This window comes from Euprymna scolopes, chromosome 14 (assembly GCF_053919585.1).
Source record: "Euprymna scolopes isolate OS-2025 chromosome 14, ASM5391958v1, whole genome shotgun sequence".
Taxonomy (NCBI): domain Eukaryota; kingdom Metazoa; phylum Mollusca; class Cephalopoda; order Sepiida; family Sepiolidae; genus Euprymna; species Euprymna scolopes.
The window spans coordinates 30,523,631-30,538,939 of record NC_136495.1 but is presented as its reverse complement, the minus strand read 5'-3'; the positions used below and the strand labels follow the sequence as shown (position 1 = coordinate 30,538,939).

General features: G+C 38.0%; 1 protein-coding gene and 1 pseudogene across 1 annotated transcript in view; one reads left to right on the top strand and one right to left on the bottom strand.

The window, feature by feature from the left end:
• LOC145292927 (uncharacterized) overlaps positions 1 to 15,309 on the bottom strand; it is an 825,634-nt gene that overhangs the window by 587,575 nt on the left and 222,750 nt on the right. The window lies entirely within an intron of this gene.
• On the top strand, positions 5,797 to 5,952 carry LOC145293566 (U2 spliceosomal RNA; annotated as a pseudogene).

Sequence of the window (15,309 nt, the reverse complement as noted above, 5' to 3'; positions counted from 1 at the left end):
TGGTAGTTTTTTTCTTGACATACGATTGTGTGTGTATGTGTGTGTGCGTGTGTGTGCGTGCGCGTGTGTGTGTGGTAATTCAGTTATTTTACGTTCCTTTGTGAAGAGCCTGTGGTCATCTGTACCAAAACGAATATGCTGGGTTGTCGAGGTATAATGTCTATATATATGTAAGGCGCTGTACATAAAGTGCGTTGGGTCGGATATAGTGAAGTTTCCTCGTGTCTTCTAATATTCATAAATGCTTATAAATATATACATGACACATATATACAGTTCAACAGGACATAAAATGTAACAACAAACATTTCCTGAACAACAAAAGGACGTAACATCTTCTGGTGGAATTATATCTTGCCAAACACGAAGACATTACTTTAATTCCTCTGGGCTCTTGGTTGATGAACCCGCCGAAAGCTGAAATGAACATTCCTTCCAAACAAAAAACGACCAAAAGTTTTTGGTTATATTTGAGGACAGCTTTTAATTCACTGTTTCCTTGTGGAAGATTGCATGCTTGTCTAAGACTTTGCTTCACTCCGTGTACAGGAGCATTACAGACCTTATCTCCAACAATCCAACTGTCATCGTTGGTCGAGCTCTCGCTCTAGCTCTGTATCCTCTAACCCCTGACTCTGCTTCTATATATATAACTATTCTTTTGTGCTTACGCCACACGATAATGATTCAGCATATGACCTTTCGTAACATTTTCTGGTCAATTTTAAACTCTTCTCCTAAAGTCGCAATTCTTTCCGTGATTGTTTCTAAATAATTTACAATACATTCCTTCTCACAAAAACATTCTTGCTGCATACCTTCTTCTACATAAGTTACAAAAAATATTGATGTTCATTATTAATATATATATATATATATATATATATATATATATGCATACATCTTTATCTCTATATATGTGTGTTTGGATGTCTCTCTCTCTCTCTCTCTCTCTATATATATATATATATATATATATGAATATATAAGTGTGTATGTGTATATGTGTATATATATATCTTTATATCCATCTATATATATATATATGTTTGTATGTATATATATATGCCTATATATATGTATACATGTTTGTATATGTCTATGCATCTCTCTCTCTCTCTCTATATATATATATATATATATATATATATATATATTAGTATATGTGTGCAACATTTTACCACACTCTGCTTTTCAAAAGAACCGTGCATATATATATATATATATATATATATATATATATATATATATATATATATATATATATATATATATATATATATATATATATGGTTACCAATTAGTTCTAAGTTACGTCATTCTGTAGTTTGGATATTCAATCCTTAGTACATATAAGAAAATTACGCAAAAAATATAAACGAATTATCAAATTTACTCTAAGAAATCTACAAGTTTTAGTTTATTCCATCAAAATCTCTACCTTTATGGGTCAAGCTGAAAATGCCTTGTTCAGGGTCATATGAGATTCGAGAAGCAAAAGCAATGTAATGAGTCGCTATGATTAACATAAGCGAAATCACCACGAAAAGTGTTATTCTGTTTTTAATAAGATTCTAATACATATTTTCACCAAATTTCGTGTCAAAAGCATCTGCCCACCAGGCTGTACATAATCAAACACATATCGTTTGAACTTCGACCGAATACACAACCTTAGCGAAAGTTGTATTTACGTCCCTCCCACCACAAGAAGATCTTGCACAAGTTGGAAGATTAAAAAAACTAGCCATCTGTTACATAAAAAACCTAAACTGTTCCGTCGGAATTTCTCGTTACGAATGCCTCGATAATTAGCTATAAACTAACCTCTTCTTAAAGCGGGAGAAGCTGAAATCTTGTATGGTGTACTTTATAAAATAACACAGAATTTTACTTTCTTTCTTTTCAAACAAGTCACCACTTATCAAGGCCCGGAGGCCACTCGAGGATAATGATGAATGAGTGTACACTAGTCAATGGGAAAATATCGTAGCAATCGTTAGTAGTGGAAATTTGGTAAATTGGATTACTTAAGGACTAGTTCACTTTGGACTTGAGGACGATTATATTGTATTCAGTTTGAAAGCAGGAAAACGTAATAGAGTTTCAGAGGCGTGCATTTTTAAGAAAGAAGCCTTGTTCATGGAATCTATGTTTAGGTTTAGGTACAGACAAAGAGTGGGGGAAACTATTGATAGTGGTTTCAGGTAGACGAATGTTATTCGTGAGATTTAGGCAAAGAGGACCATTGATTGGACCTCAGACGAGCACTTGCCATGAAAATAACACTAAAGTAGAGGCAGGCTCGCAACATCTCTTCTGTGAGAAAGAGGTTGCAGGAAAGAGAAAAGGGCATCCCCTTCTAGGCTACGAAATCTATTTTGAACTCTGGATAAGATGCTTCTAGAAGCTCCTGCCTAGTTGTGGCAAGAGTACTCAATCCCTGGAGTACTTGGCTCTTACAGAGTTAGAAAATTGCATCAGCTGTGAGATATCTACTGGAGCGGTAGAACGATCTTACCAGTTTTTCGGCAGCCTTGGCAAAGCCCTAGAGAAAACAAAGTCAGACAACATGGACCTAAACTCCCTCTGGCTGATGCCGAGGATATTTTCTTTACTAATGTGAAGATTACTGAGTCTGTCGGTTGCTTTTAACGAAGTAATTAAGCTTTTAGGTAACATTTATTTTATGCGACTTTTATCAGACGTTCTGTAAAAGTTTTAAATGCCATGGTATCTTCTCCCGTTACAAAACAAATCGATATCGATTTTTCATCTCTCTGATCACTGTTATTTCCAATCAGTACCTGTTGTTAATTAACCCGTTCGTGTGATTTAATTATCTTGTTGATCGCTCCTTTGTAACAGATCTTGGGTTAAAAGTTCTCAAGGGGAATCAAGGAAATCGATACAGACAACCGTTCATCTCTATCATAAGAAGGTGATGTTCTTATCTTCAGAGTTCGTAGGTGTTGTTCAGAGTAAATAAATAAAAACAATCAGTTGCGTATGCGTTTATGATAAAATAAGGAAGATTACGGGTTTCTTTACTACTAGCGGGGGTACCCGGCATTGCCCGGCTGTGGAGCTGTGTGTGTGGGGTGGGTTAAATTATTGCAGGAAGTCCGGGTGGAGAGAAGTGGTAAAAAAGTGGTAATTGTGGTGGTGGGGGGAATCAAAAGAATAGTAGGCACACCGGATTGAGAGAGAGGTAAACAAAATGGTAGGAGCGGGGGAAGGGGGGATACCCCGCGTTTCCCGGATGTGTCTAGGTGGTGTAGTAAGGAACCTCGGGTGGAAAGAGGTGTTAAAAGTGGTAGTAGGATGAACAACTCAAACAACAGTCGGCAGCTCATGCGGAGAGAGGTGTTAAAAAATGGTAGTAGCCGGGAGCGAAGGAAATCAAAACAACAGTAGCCAGCCAGGGTGGAAAAAATGGTGTTAAAAAAGGTGGTTCGAACCCATGACGCGAAAGCGGAAAAGAAAGTGAAAAAAATCTGACATCCCACCGATGCTCCATGACGCGATTGGAAGCTCGGAACGTTGAAATTAACTGAAGTCAATCCAACCAATACGATGACTTACAAAAATGGCGACTACAAAAAACGACCTCTTTCTGCAGAAAACTGCCCGGTTTAGGGTGAAATAATTAATGTTTTTGCCAATTTTTCGATATTTGTCGTCCGAGATGACAAGCTTTAAAACGATACCGGTCTCCTCAGGATCCCTCGCCTCTGTCGAAATTCTTTTAAAAAGTTTTTGGCACACACCCACACAAACACACATACACACACACACACACACACACACATTTTTCCTTTTATAATATAGACTAGCCTGGGTGCATACCGGTTCCCGGGTGTTTGAAAGTGTGTGTTGTGCAAAAAGAAATAAATGTACTAATAGGTAAGCAGGCTTGAACCCGTACCACGAAGGAGGAAAGAAAGTGAAAAAAATGTTATTTCTTTGCAGTTGCGTCCATCGCTAAACCGGAAGTAGCGAAGGTTTAAATAAAAACTAGTCAATAGAAAAGAGAGGATGACTTTCGAAAATATCGGTGAAAAAAGCAACCCCTCCCTGTAGAAAAGTTCCAAGTTGAGGGTGAAGGAATTAATTTTTCGATATTTGTTGTCGGAAGGGTCAGTCTTCTAAACGATACCGATCTCGTGAAAATCCGTCACCTCCGTCGAAAGTTTTACGCACACATACATACATAAATACATGCATACATACATTTAAACAGAAAGTGAGATTTATATTATAGATAAAAATATTTTTAAAAATTGGGAACCCTTGCACAAAAATCTATGTTTAAAACTTTATATCGCAAAATATTGAAATTTTATTCTATTTAAACTTTTTAGAAAATCGCTGTTTTTTTGTCAATTTATATAAACATTCTTCCATTTCGGAAGATTTATATTCATCATTGCCTATTGTACTATATCTTTAACCGATATTTGTCTCATATATTTCTGGTCAAATTATGCATTTCAATAGACAATGGTGGCAGTCTCGCATTCTTCAAATGGAATTAATTTTTGTGTGTGTGCACCCCATCAAATGCCACTTTTCACTTGGTCACTTGCTTTATATCCAACATTTATAATTGATGTTTGAACACGTTTCGGCCAACTTATCCTCTGGCTTTCTTCGAGTGGTTAATAGCGACAGGATAAAAAGTCTTGTAACTATATCTCCAGTAATTACTGCCTTCCATAGTTGTTGTTGTCTCACCAGGTTTTGGCGAACTAATCCTCTAACCTAATTCGGGTAGGATTGAAACCGCTATCTTTAGAAAATCCCTATCTGGACCAGTAGAGACTCAACGCCTCTATCCATTGCGCTATGGTCCCCATTTTTCGATATATAGTTGACAGTACTCATAGTTCCATTCCTAAATTACGAACTATGGTTTAAATATAATCTTTATCTCTTCTCTATATAAATAAAATGAACTCATTTTTCCCATGTAAGTTTGACCTTAATAGGATTAAAAATCAAGACATTACATGCAAATGTAATGTGCACAAACTGCAACATATTATCTGAGGTGTGCTATAGGCCTATTACCCTTAAACTTCCTCGATAATCGAACATTCCTATATTTTTTCCGTTGAGAGTTCACTGCCAAAATCGGTTCGATTTAATGGAAGTTGCAACATCTTTTCTTTCTATTAGATTGCTTCTTTTCCCGCTCCCCATTTACACTGCATCGGATGCGTTCACAGGGAACAGTACGAAGAAACACCGGTTCGTAATCGTACAAGGTTATTTATGCCGGATTTTTAAATCTTCTTCCCCTGAATTATGCTTTCTATTTGTACCCTAAATAAAATAAAAATAAAAAATATAAAAAGAAAACGCGATTATTATTATTGTTTTCTTTTTGCTTTTTAGTCACGTGCAAGCGACTCTATAAGTCACTCCGTCGGTCGGTCGGTCGATCTGTCGGTCGGTCGGTCTCTCGATCTTTCCGTAACACTTTTGTGTTTGGTCTTTTTGGTGAAGATCAAAAGTCCTTTGTTAATAAATGTTGTTCTAAGCTTTTTAATATTTTCTTGGCCAAAAGGCCAAGATCAAAGTGTAGTACCTGTTCCGGCAGATACTGCAAGCAAAGACCATATGTGAGAGCAATCCCACATATAAGACCTTGGTCAATGTAGGGGCAACCCTTCATACCAATTGTCACTATCCAGCTCCCCTACTCCCGGGAAGTTGGTCCCCATTTTCCCTTCACTCCTCACATTAAAAATCGGCCTTGTGCCTAATTTGCTCGGTGGGGGGGAAACAAATACCCTTTTCTTGGCCTTTTGGCCAAGACCAAAGTGTAGTATCTGTTCCGGCAGATACTGCAAGCTTTGACTAGCAAAGACCAGATGTGGGGGCAACCCCACATGCCTGACCTTTTACCAGTTCCCATTTCCCACCTCTCGGGAGCTGGTCCCCTTTTTCCCTTCCACCTCCCTTCACTCCTCACATTAAAAATCGGCCTTGTGCCTAATTTGCTCGGTGGGGGAGAAAATAAATACTATCTGTTCCGGCAGATACTGCAAGCAAAGACCATATGTGGGGGTCCCCATTTCCCCTTCACTGCTCACTTCAAAAATCGGCCTTGTGCCTAATTTGCTCAGTGGGGGAGCAAATAAATACCTCAAAGTGTAGTATCTCAAAGTGTAGATATTGCAAGCAAAGACCGTATGTGGGGGCGACCCCACATATAAAACATTGGTTAATGTAGGGGCAACCCTTCATGCCAATTGTCATTATCCAGCTCCCCTACTCCCCGGGGAGTTGGTCCCCATTTCCCCTTCACTCCTCATATTAAAAATCGGCCTTGTGCCTTATTTGCTCGGTAGGGGAGCAAATAAATACCCTTTTCTTGGCCTTTTGGCGAAGATCATCAGGATTGGTACGATGAAAACGATACCGAAATCCAACAGCTTATAGACACCAAGAGGCAAACTTTTATCACCTGGCAGAATAACATCAATTGCAAGGTTAAAAGAGCTGCCCATGCCAAGGCTAAAGCGGCTGTCCAATCGACAGTCAGGAAGCTGAAGAACATCTGGTGGATGAAGAAGGCTCAGGAGATCCAGCAGTTTGCTGACTCTGGGGACACCAGAAGATTCTTTGAAGCCACAAAAGTGGTATACGGCCCCAGCTACCGTTCTCTGACCCCCCTTCGGTCTAAGGATGGGCTCACGCTGCTGAAAGGAAAGGGAGAAATAACAAATAGATGGAAAGAGCATTACAAGGATCTTCTGAACAGGGACACCACTCCAGAGATGGAGGCCCTTGAAAAACTCCCCCAACAGCCCATAATTGAGAGCATGGGAGAACCACCCAGTCTGGAAGAGGTGCGGGATGCAATTAGGAAGATGAAAAACAATAAGGCGGCTGGTTCTGACGGCATCCCAGCAGAAATCCTGAAGAAAGGCGGGCCTGATCTTCTCAGACACATCCATGCCCTGCTGCTCAAAATATGGGAACAAGAGAAAATACCTGCACAACTTAGAGATGCCCTAGTTGTCTCCATCTTTAAGAAGGGAGACAAGGCAAACTGTGGGAACTACCGGGGCATTTCTCTCCTCTCTACCACAGGGAAAGCCCTAGCTCGGGGTTTGGCCAACAGGCTTACACCCCTTGCAGAAACCATCCTTCCCGAGTCCCAAAGTGGCTTTCGACCAAATAGAGGCACGATGGACATGATCTTCACTGCTCGTCAACTCCAAGAAAAGTGCAGGGAGCAAAATTTACCATTATACATGGCTTTTATAGACCTTACTAAAGCCTTTGACTCTGTGAACCGTCAAGCCCTTTGGCTGGTTCTTGCAAGGTTTGGATGCCCAGAGAGGTACATTCGGGTACTGAGACTGCTGCATGACAATATGTCAGCTACAGTCCTCAGTAGTAGTGGAGATGAAACAGAGCCCTTCAGGGTTGACACGGGAGTGAAACAGGGATGTGTCATTGCCCCAACCCTGTTCTCCATCTTCATTACTGCTATCCTCCATCTTACGGACAAACATCTTCCCCATGGAGTTCGGATTATGTACAGAACCGACGGCCGACTTTTTAACATCAACAGATTTAGGGCCAAAGGTCGAACGAACACCATATCCATTATGGAGCTACAGTATGCAGACGATAACGCCCTTGTAGCCCTCTCAGAAGGGGACCTACAGTGTACACTGGTTGCCTTCACGAGGGCGTACAAACAGCTAGGACTAACAATTAATATAAAAAAAAACCCAAATCCTCCATCAATCACCACCAAACAGTACTCCAGTCTCACCCCCAAACATCTCCATTGACAACGCTAGACTGGAAAATGTGGACCACTTCCCATACCTAGGCAGCATCCTATCATCAAAAGCCAACATAGATGATGAAATACAACACCGTCTCAGCTGTGCCAGTGGGGCTTTCTCAAGGCTAAGGAAGAGAGTATTTGAGAACCGTGACCTTCTGGCAAAGACCAAAATCATGGTATATAAAGCTGTCTTGCTGCCCACTCTTCTCTATGGATCGGAGACCTGGACCACATACAGGAGGCACGTAAAAACCCTGGAGACGTACCACCAAAGATGCCTCCGAAAAATCCTCAGAATTAGTTGGAAGGACCGACGCACCAACACCAGCGTCCTGAGTGAGGCTGACATTCCCACTATCACCGCTACTGTTGCTCAACGCCAGCTCAGATGGACTGGTCATGTTGTCCGAATGCCGGATCTCCGCCTCCCAAAACAGATTTTCTACTCTCAGCTTGTTGAGGGAAAGCGTGCCCAGGGTGGCCAAAAGATGGGGTATAAGGACAACATCAAAGCAAATCTAAAGCGGTTTCACATGGACCTTAAGACATGGGAGGACGTGGCTGGGAGCAGGTTGGCATGGAGGAGCGCTGTCCACAAAGGTGCTGCGCTTTATAGTAGTGACCTAAATAAAGCTGCTGAGGATAGGCGCAAGCACAGAAAGGACAGATTATTAACCAGACACACCCAACCCCACCCCACCACCACTACCTTTATCTGCCCAAATTGCACAAGACAAATTGGGTCTAGGATTGGGCTCTATGCTCACCTGAGGACCCACAGAAGCCACAACGGAGGACAGTCTTACTCGGACACGAGTGACCGCCGATGATGACTTATGTTTGTAACTTTGTGATATAAAGTGGGGCATCACTTTTCTGTATTGATATAATGTAAAATGATCACCCACTTTACAACCAGTTAGTCTCAAAGCCATTCAAGTCATTATCTAGATCATTCATGTTGTTTTTGAAGGATTCCAGTTATTTTTTAAGCATTCAAGTCATTCTTAAGGTTATTCAATTCATCCTTAAGTTCATTAAAGTCATTCTAAGTCATTATACTTTTTATCTATTTAAGTCATTTCAGCCCATTTTTCGGTCATTTTAGTTTATCTTTAAGAATTTCATGTCAATCCTACATTCACGCATTCATTCATTACAAGAGAGCACGCGACTAATGGCTATTGGCCTTGTTTTAGTTAGTGTAAGACGCAATCTGCGGGACTAACCAGTTCTTACTTCCGGTTTTAACGACTCTAACCTTGAAATATAACTATACCTTTATTATTGCTTGCAAGTAAACATTTATTTTTACACAAAGAATTAATTCTCTACTGATTATTATTTCAACGCAACGATATCGTGAATTCACTTGCATTACATTTAAATTAAAATTAAAAAAAAATAAATCGATTTAGAATTCGAGAAAACAAAAACATTCATTTAGAATTCATTCACTGCGGAATTGATATTTGACATAATTTGCTTTTTAGTTAATTCATCGCGTTTTTTTTTTTTTCGTTTTTTGGGTTTTTTTTTGCGCTTTCGCCTTAATGATCGAGCCTCCCTCCCCCACATCAAACATTTTGGGGAGTTTTCAAACACCCGGCCACTGCCAGACCGTTCGTATTGCATCACGTTCATTTTTGTTAATGTTTTTTTTGTAGGATTTTTCTGAATAGTTTTACCATTGTTTCTATAATATTTAAAGAGGGTTATGACTTCATTTTTTTCATTTTACCACCCCCAACCACACACACATCTAAAAACCCTTGCAACACCGGGTACTCACCGCTAGTTAAATATAAAATTCTACTGTATGTTGGAGGGAGTGTTGTCACGCTTAATTGTCGAGGGTTATCTATGTCAGGTGCCTATCTATATATAAAATACAGGGTGGAACGATAAAATTATCGTCCTAAATAAAACAACAATATACTAAAATTTGGAGAGCTATGAAGACGGGAATGGCATTGTAAAACGAGCAACCTTTGGTGGTTTAGAATTTATTTTTCTACATAGTCGCCCACATTCTCAATGCACGTTTGCCAAGAATTCAATGACGCATCTATGTTTCTGATGCACGCTTATGATTGGGGTTGATTTCTTAGGGTCTCACACCGCCTATAACTGCGGCAGAAAAATGAAGCCTTCAGGTCATGAATACATAAGTTAAGTCAGTATAACAATGAAATTTGCAATCCTCTTTGCGGGTAGAATATTAATAGGAGGTATTGCTTTTGAAATGCACTTCATATCTGATAGACTTTCGGCCAAAGTTTGAAGAAATCAATTAGCATTCATTGAATATTCGTTTGTTCAGAGGATTCTAATTGTCATTATTAGTAGAAATGTAGGATAAATACTTTATTTACACCCAAATAATTTAATGGATGTTCATCAAAGTTGGAATAGCAGAACAGCATGTGTATACATTGATTATAATTCTCACGAGATGACATTTGGCACCACTTTGAAGTGGTGCCAAATGAGCGTGTTCAGGAATACCAATATACAAGACAATCTTCACAAAAGTTGAATGTGAAAACGTCACAAAATTTAGGATTTTCAGGCAGATTTACTTTTGTAAAAGCAGTTCAACACTATGGCGTTAGGGTCATCCTACAATTGATTTACATTGTAAAGGAGATTGACAAATGAGTCTGAAGAGACGGAATGATCGGTCAGTTTATTTATGGAAATATCACATAATAAAATGGATTATTATTGCATTACAGTTTTGTTAGATTCAACACAGAATTATTCTTTTACTGAGTTTTACACCAATCTCTATAATTTGCCGTTCGAATTAATATTCCTTTCCGTCTTTTTGTATAAAAATTATTGACGTTGTCAGCTAAATAAAGAAAACGTTATTGATTTATTTATAAAACTTGTAGGACTTTTAATTCTAATCATGCTTCAAATAAATAAAACGAATATTTCTTTTTGAAATGTATCTATTTAAAAAATATATATCATGCTTAATCGTAAAGAAGGGAGATGACAGTGATTCATTAGTTAACGACACGGGCTGACAACCTGAATGAGTCACGTTCAAATCCAGTATGTTGCGCACAAACACTGTCACTTAGAATGTTGACAACCTTCTACGTGGCCCTTCTTATAAGTATTCAACTTATTTATAGAAAAAAGAATTGTCTTAAAAGGTTTTCGTGGCAAACAATACCAACAATAAAATAATCAGATTCATCCGATATAAATGAATGAACTTCACGAGACGATATATGACTTTGGAACAATTCATTTTAAAATAGATAAAGTCGCAAAAGTTCGCGTGAGAGAGATCAGATTAAATCATGGATTAGCATCTTTGCATCCAGGTAGAAAAACGACGCTTTCAACAGATTAGTGACAAAGTAATAAAGACACAACCACGTCTATAGTCACAGAGGTTGATGGTACAGCTAAGCAGACAACTAATGTGATACCCATGTTCAACTCTAATCGATAATAGCCTACATACATAAAATAATACGTTAAAACAATTCCATATCCATATGCACTTTTTACCCTTTTCAAAACTATTTTAAAAGGTTTCGCCCTATTACTGAAGATGCAAACCAAAATAGTATGTTTTAATTATATTATACTTCCCTTGTTTAACAAACATCAAACCCAAACTAACTCACACATTATGAACGAAAATGCATGTGTAGTAGCACATTATATTATAATGTTGTGAGGTCTTTCTTCGTGTCGTAAGTTCATTATATATGAATGCATCACAGAATTCCACAAGGGGTTTTAAGGTAAAGCTATCATCTATTTAGATGCATTCTGGAAGTACATTTATTTAGATTATTTGTATGAAAATACTTTGAATGAAGTCTTTAAAAACATAACTTACTTAGAAACCAAAACCATTTTCTAAAAAATTAAAGCGAACCGTCTAGACATATTTACAATGAAAGATAGAATCATTTAAATGTGCCGGTGGGTATACGTGATACTACTTGCTGCGAATAATGTACCGTTTGAATAGTGTCAGTTTTAAAACACACAGATTACGAAATAGAAACATGAAAAAGAATTTCCGCATGTTTTCGCTTAGATTAGTAAGGTCCAGAGGTCACTCGAGGATAAGGGTTAAAGAGTGCACAGTAGTCAATTGGACAATATAGTAATCGTTAGTAATGGGAATTCGGTCAATTTGTTAACTAAAGTGGAACGGCTCATCAAAAACTTGTTTACGTTGGACTTGAAGACGACAATAGTGTAGTCACCTGGAAAGCAGGAAAGCGGAAGAGAGTTCCATAGGCGTGCACTTCTAAGAATGAAGCTTTGTTCATGGAATCTATGTTAGGGATTTAGGCACAGATAAAGATTGATAGTGTTTTCAGCTAGACGAGTGTTTCTTGTGAAAGTTTGGCGAGAGGGAACCATAGATTGAAGCTCAGTCGAACACTTTCCATGAAAATAGCGATAAAGCAAAAGCAAACTCGTAACATTTCTTCTGTGACAAAAGAGGTTGCAGGGAAGAGAAAAGGACATCTCCTACGAGGCTACGAAGTCTATTTTGAACTCTATCAAGGCAGGATAAGTCCTTTTTAGTACCTCCTGCCCAGATGTGGCAACAGTACTTTTGCAGCATATCAACCCTTTTTAATTGAATACCGAACCAATAAATTTTTCGGCTTTAGGTTCTTTATATATTTAATTTTATTGACTTATCTGACTCCCCAAGCGATGTTGGTACATATTTACGTAGGTTTTAATGCCTCATAGCATCTCGAACAAAAAATAACATTGCATTAAATTTGTTAAAGAAAATAACTGAGACGAATGTATTCACACTACTTTTATTATAAAAAAACGCACACACAAAGAGTTATTTAAAGCAAAAATTATTCGCTTTAAAATATTACGAAATTCTTCTAAAACTCTTAAGAAGGCATATCAAAATACTGACAAAATGTTTCCCATGATATTATGTTTTATAAATTTCTTTAAAATAACATATCAACACATGACATAACATATTCAATTACAACAAAAATATTTTAGAAACACGTATATTCGAACTCGGGTATGGACATTGTAGCTAGGTAAAATTTCAATAATTAATATTGTCCAACGCACCATAAGTCGCATCTTCCGCTTTGTGCGGTTTGCGAACCCACGTGACTTATTTTTCGCCATTCATTTCGATTCGGAGTAAATTGGTTGACGGACGCTCAACTGTTGAGAGATATTCAATAAAAACAAAATATCTTCTCTCCATCTTCTCATTGGCTTTTTTCTGCCTCTTTTGCCTTCTAACATACCTTCCAAACATAACTTTGACAGACAAGTGGTTGATCGTTTGACATGACCAAAAAAGTGTACAGATTTTATTTTTGATTTTATCAAATTTTTTATTTTTTATTTATTTATTACATTTTCACCCCAAACGAGGCAGATTGCCACTTTGGTGTAGGGGGATACTATCAGGGATATGAGCTACTGGGGTACTACGTAGGAAGTTGGGCAGTAAGATGTCGGTTCACGTTACACTTGAACTTCTGCATGTCAGTGCAGTTGGTGAAGCAGAGAGCCGGAATGGAATTCCAAAGTCTAGCGGTTCTGGGGAAGAAAACCCTGGAGTAGAAAGCTCTCCTACATCTAGGGATCTCCACTTTGTAGGTGTGGGATTTATCTGTTTGTAGGGTTTGTCGAGGGTATTAACGTCGTGGGAGCACAAGTGCTTGCAGTTCGTCAGAGCATTCACCATTAAAATACTTGTAGAACAGGCATAGGGATGCAACATTTCGTTGGTGGGACAGAGGCTGAAGCTTAGATTACAGCTCAGGACCTATCAGGTTAGAGACTCTTTTTTGGACCTTGTCTAGGAGCGAGGGACTAGTAGCAGATGCACCAGTCCAAATACAAAAACAATACTCCATACATGGGCGAATGGTGGCGTTATTAGCTTTTTAGCACGGTAGAGAGAGCCTACGCAGCGGTCCTGGCAATGCTCTCAATGTAATTGTTCCAACTCATGTTTCCTGTGAACGTTAGGCCGAGGAGTTTAAAAGATGTACTTTCAGATAATGGGTTTTTGGTCATTACTATTGGTGGTAGAGAGAATATATAAATAGTTTGACGGAGGATGGATATTTTGTTTTATACTATCAAGTGATGTTTCGTAATGAAACACATATGATTTTGAAGCACCTTAATGCGATTGGCTAGTTGTTTAGTTCATATGATACAATCGAGGCCATGTAAAACTGCTGGGAGAACATAATTTGATTAAAAATTTACTTTAACACTTATCGGCACCATTTAGATTTTAGAATGATGCTGTGTTTTTTGGAAAGCCGCCCGAAAGTGTCTGATTCCGTGTCGTCTCGTGATCACTAGCGAAATGTCCTGAATAAATAAATTAGGTAACATGTTTGATGGGTTTACTGTGAATAGTAATGTTTATGTTAAGCTGTGATTTAGCTGTAGACATACATTCTGTTTTCTCTAGGTTTATTTCTGATCCTATCTCTTTTGTATTCTTTGCTAATACATTAACTAAAACCTAATATTTATGTCCAAACGCAGAAGCTCGATTTGTTTGCATTAGAGAATTACATTATACGGTAGTGACGGTTTTTTATTTCACTTAGCAGTATGCTCAACCCAAGATAGGGAGCATTTATAGTCATCCAGAGGCGACTGTTTCAGATCTATAAAACAGAAATGTTTTCTACTTGGTCAGGAACATCGCTCCTGAAATATGAGTACTAATGAACAAAATAAGAGAAGCGAGAGTTTTGCGGCTGCTGAAGCTAAACACAATATCCAATTTCTACTCTCCTTACAACGAGGTATCAGAGCAGTGAATTAATGAAGATTAATGACGATCACTAGAATAAATAATAAAATAAACTGCAATAAAGAAAGCAGGGAGTTCTTTTTGTGAGTTTCTTTCAGTTCGATAATAGCCTGATGATTGTTTTAATAGAATTTACCTTTTAGAAATACGTATATATGAAATTAGGGAGTGGGTGGATGAAGGTCCGATGAGCGTGAACCTATTCAGCATCTTATTTCCTACTGATGAGACGATTAAATTGTCCCCTCATCATTAAAAGTAAAACGAAGACTGTTATACATTCACGACTGAAACAGAGGCAAATTAAGCATGGATTTAAAATCAATTCTTAGCAAATATGATCGTAATACAGAAGTTATTCTAAGTTTTACTTTCAAATTCTATAACTTTTATAGCATCTCATGGTGTACTTTATGTGGCAATTGTATATACTACATTGTTTTAGGTTCAGAACATTGAGTGCATATGTACACCACAATAGTGGAACATTAATCTTTGTCAGTGTTCGCATTAATAATGATAGTCATGATATCTGAATCAGTTATATTAAAATAGCATTAAAATAGAAAATAATAAAGGCGTCTTAAACGGAAAGGTTTTGAAAGAATAAACATGAATCGACGTAAAATACGCAAAGAAGAAGAAGAAAAAAGAAATCATGAAA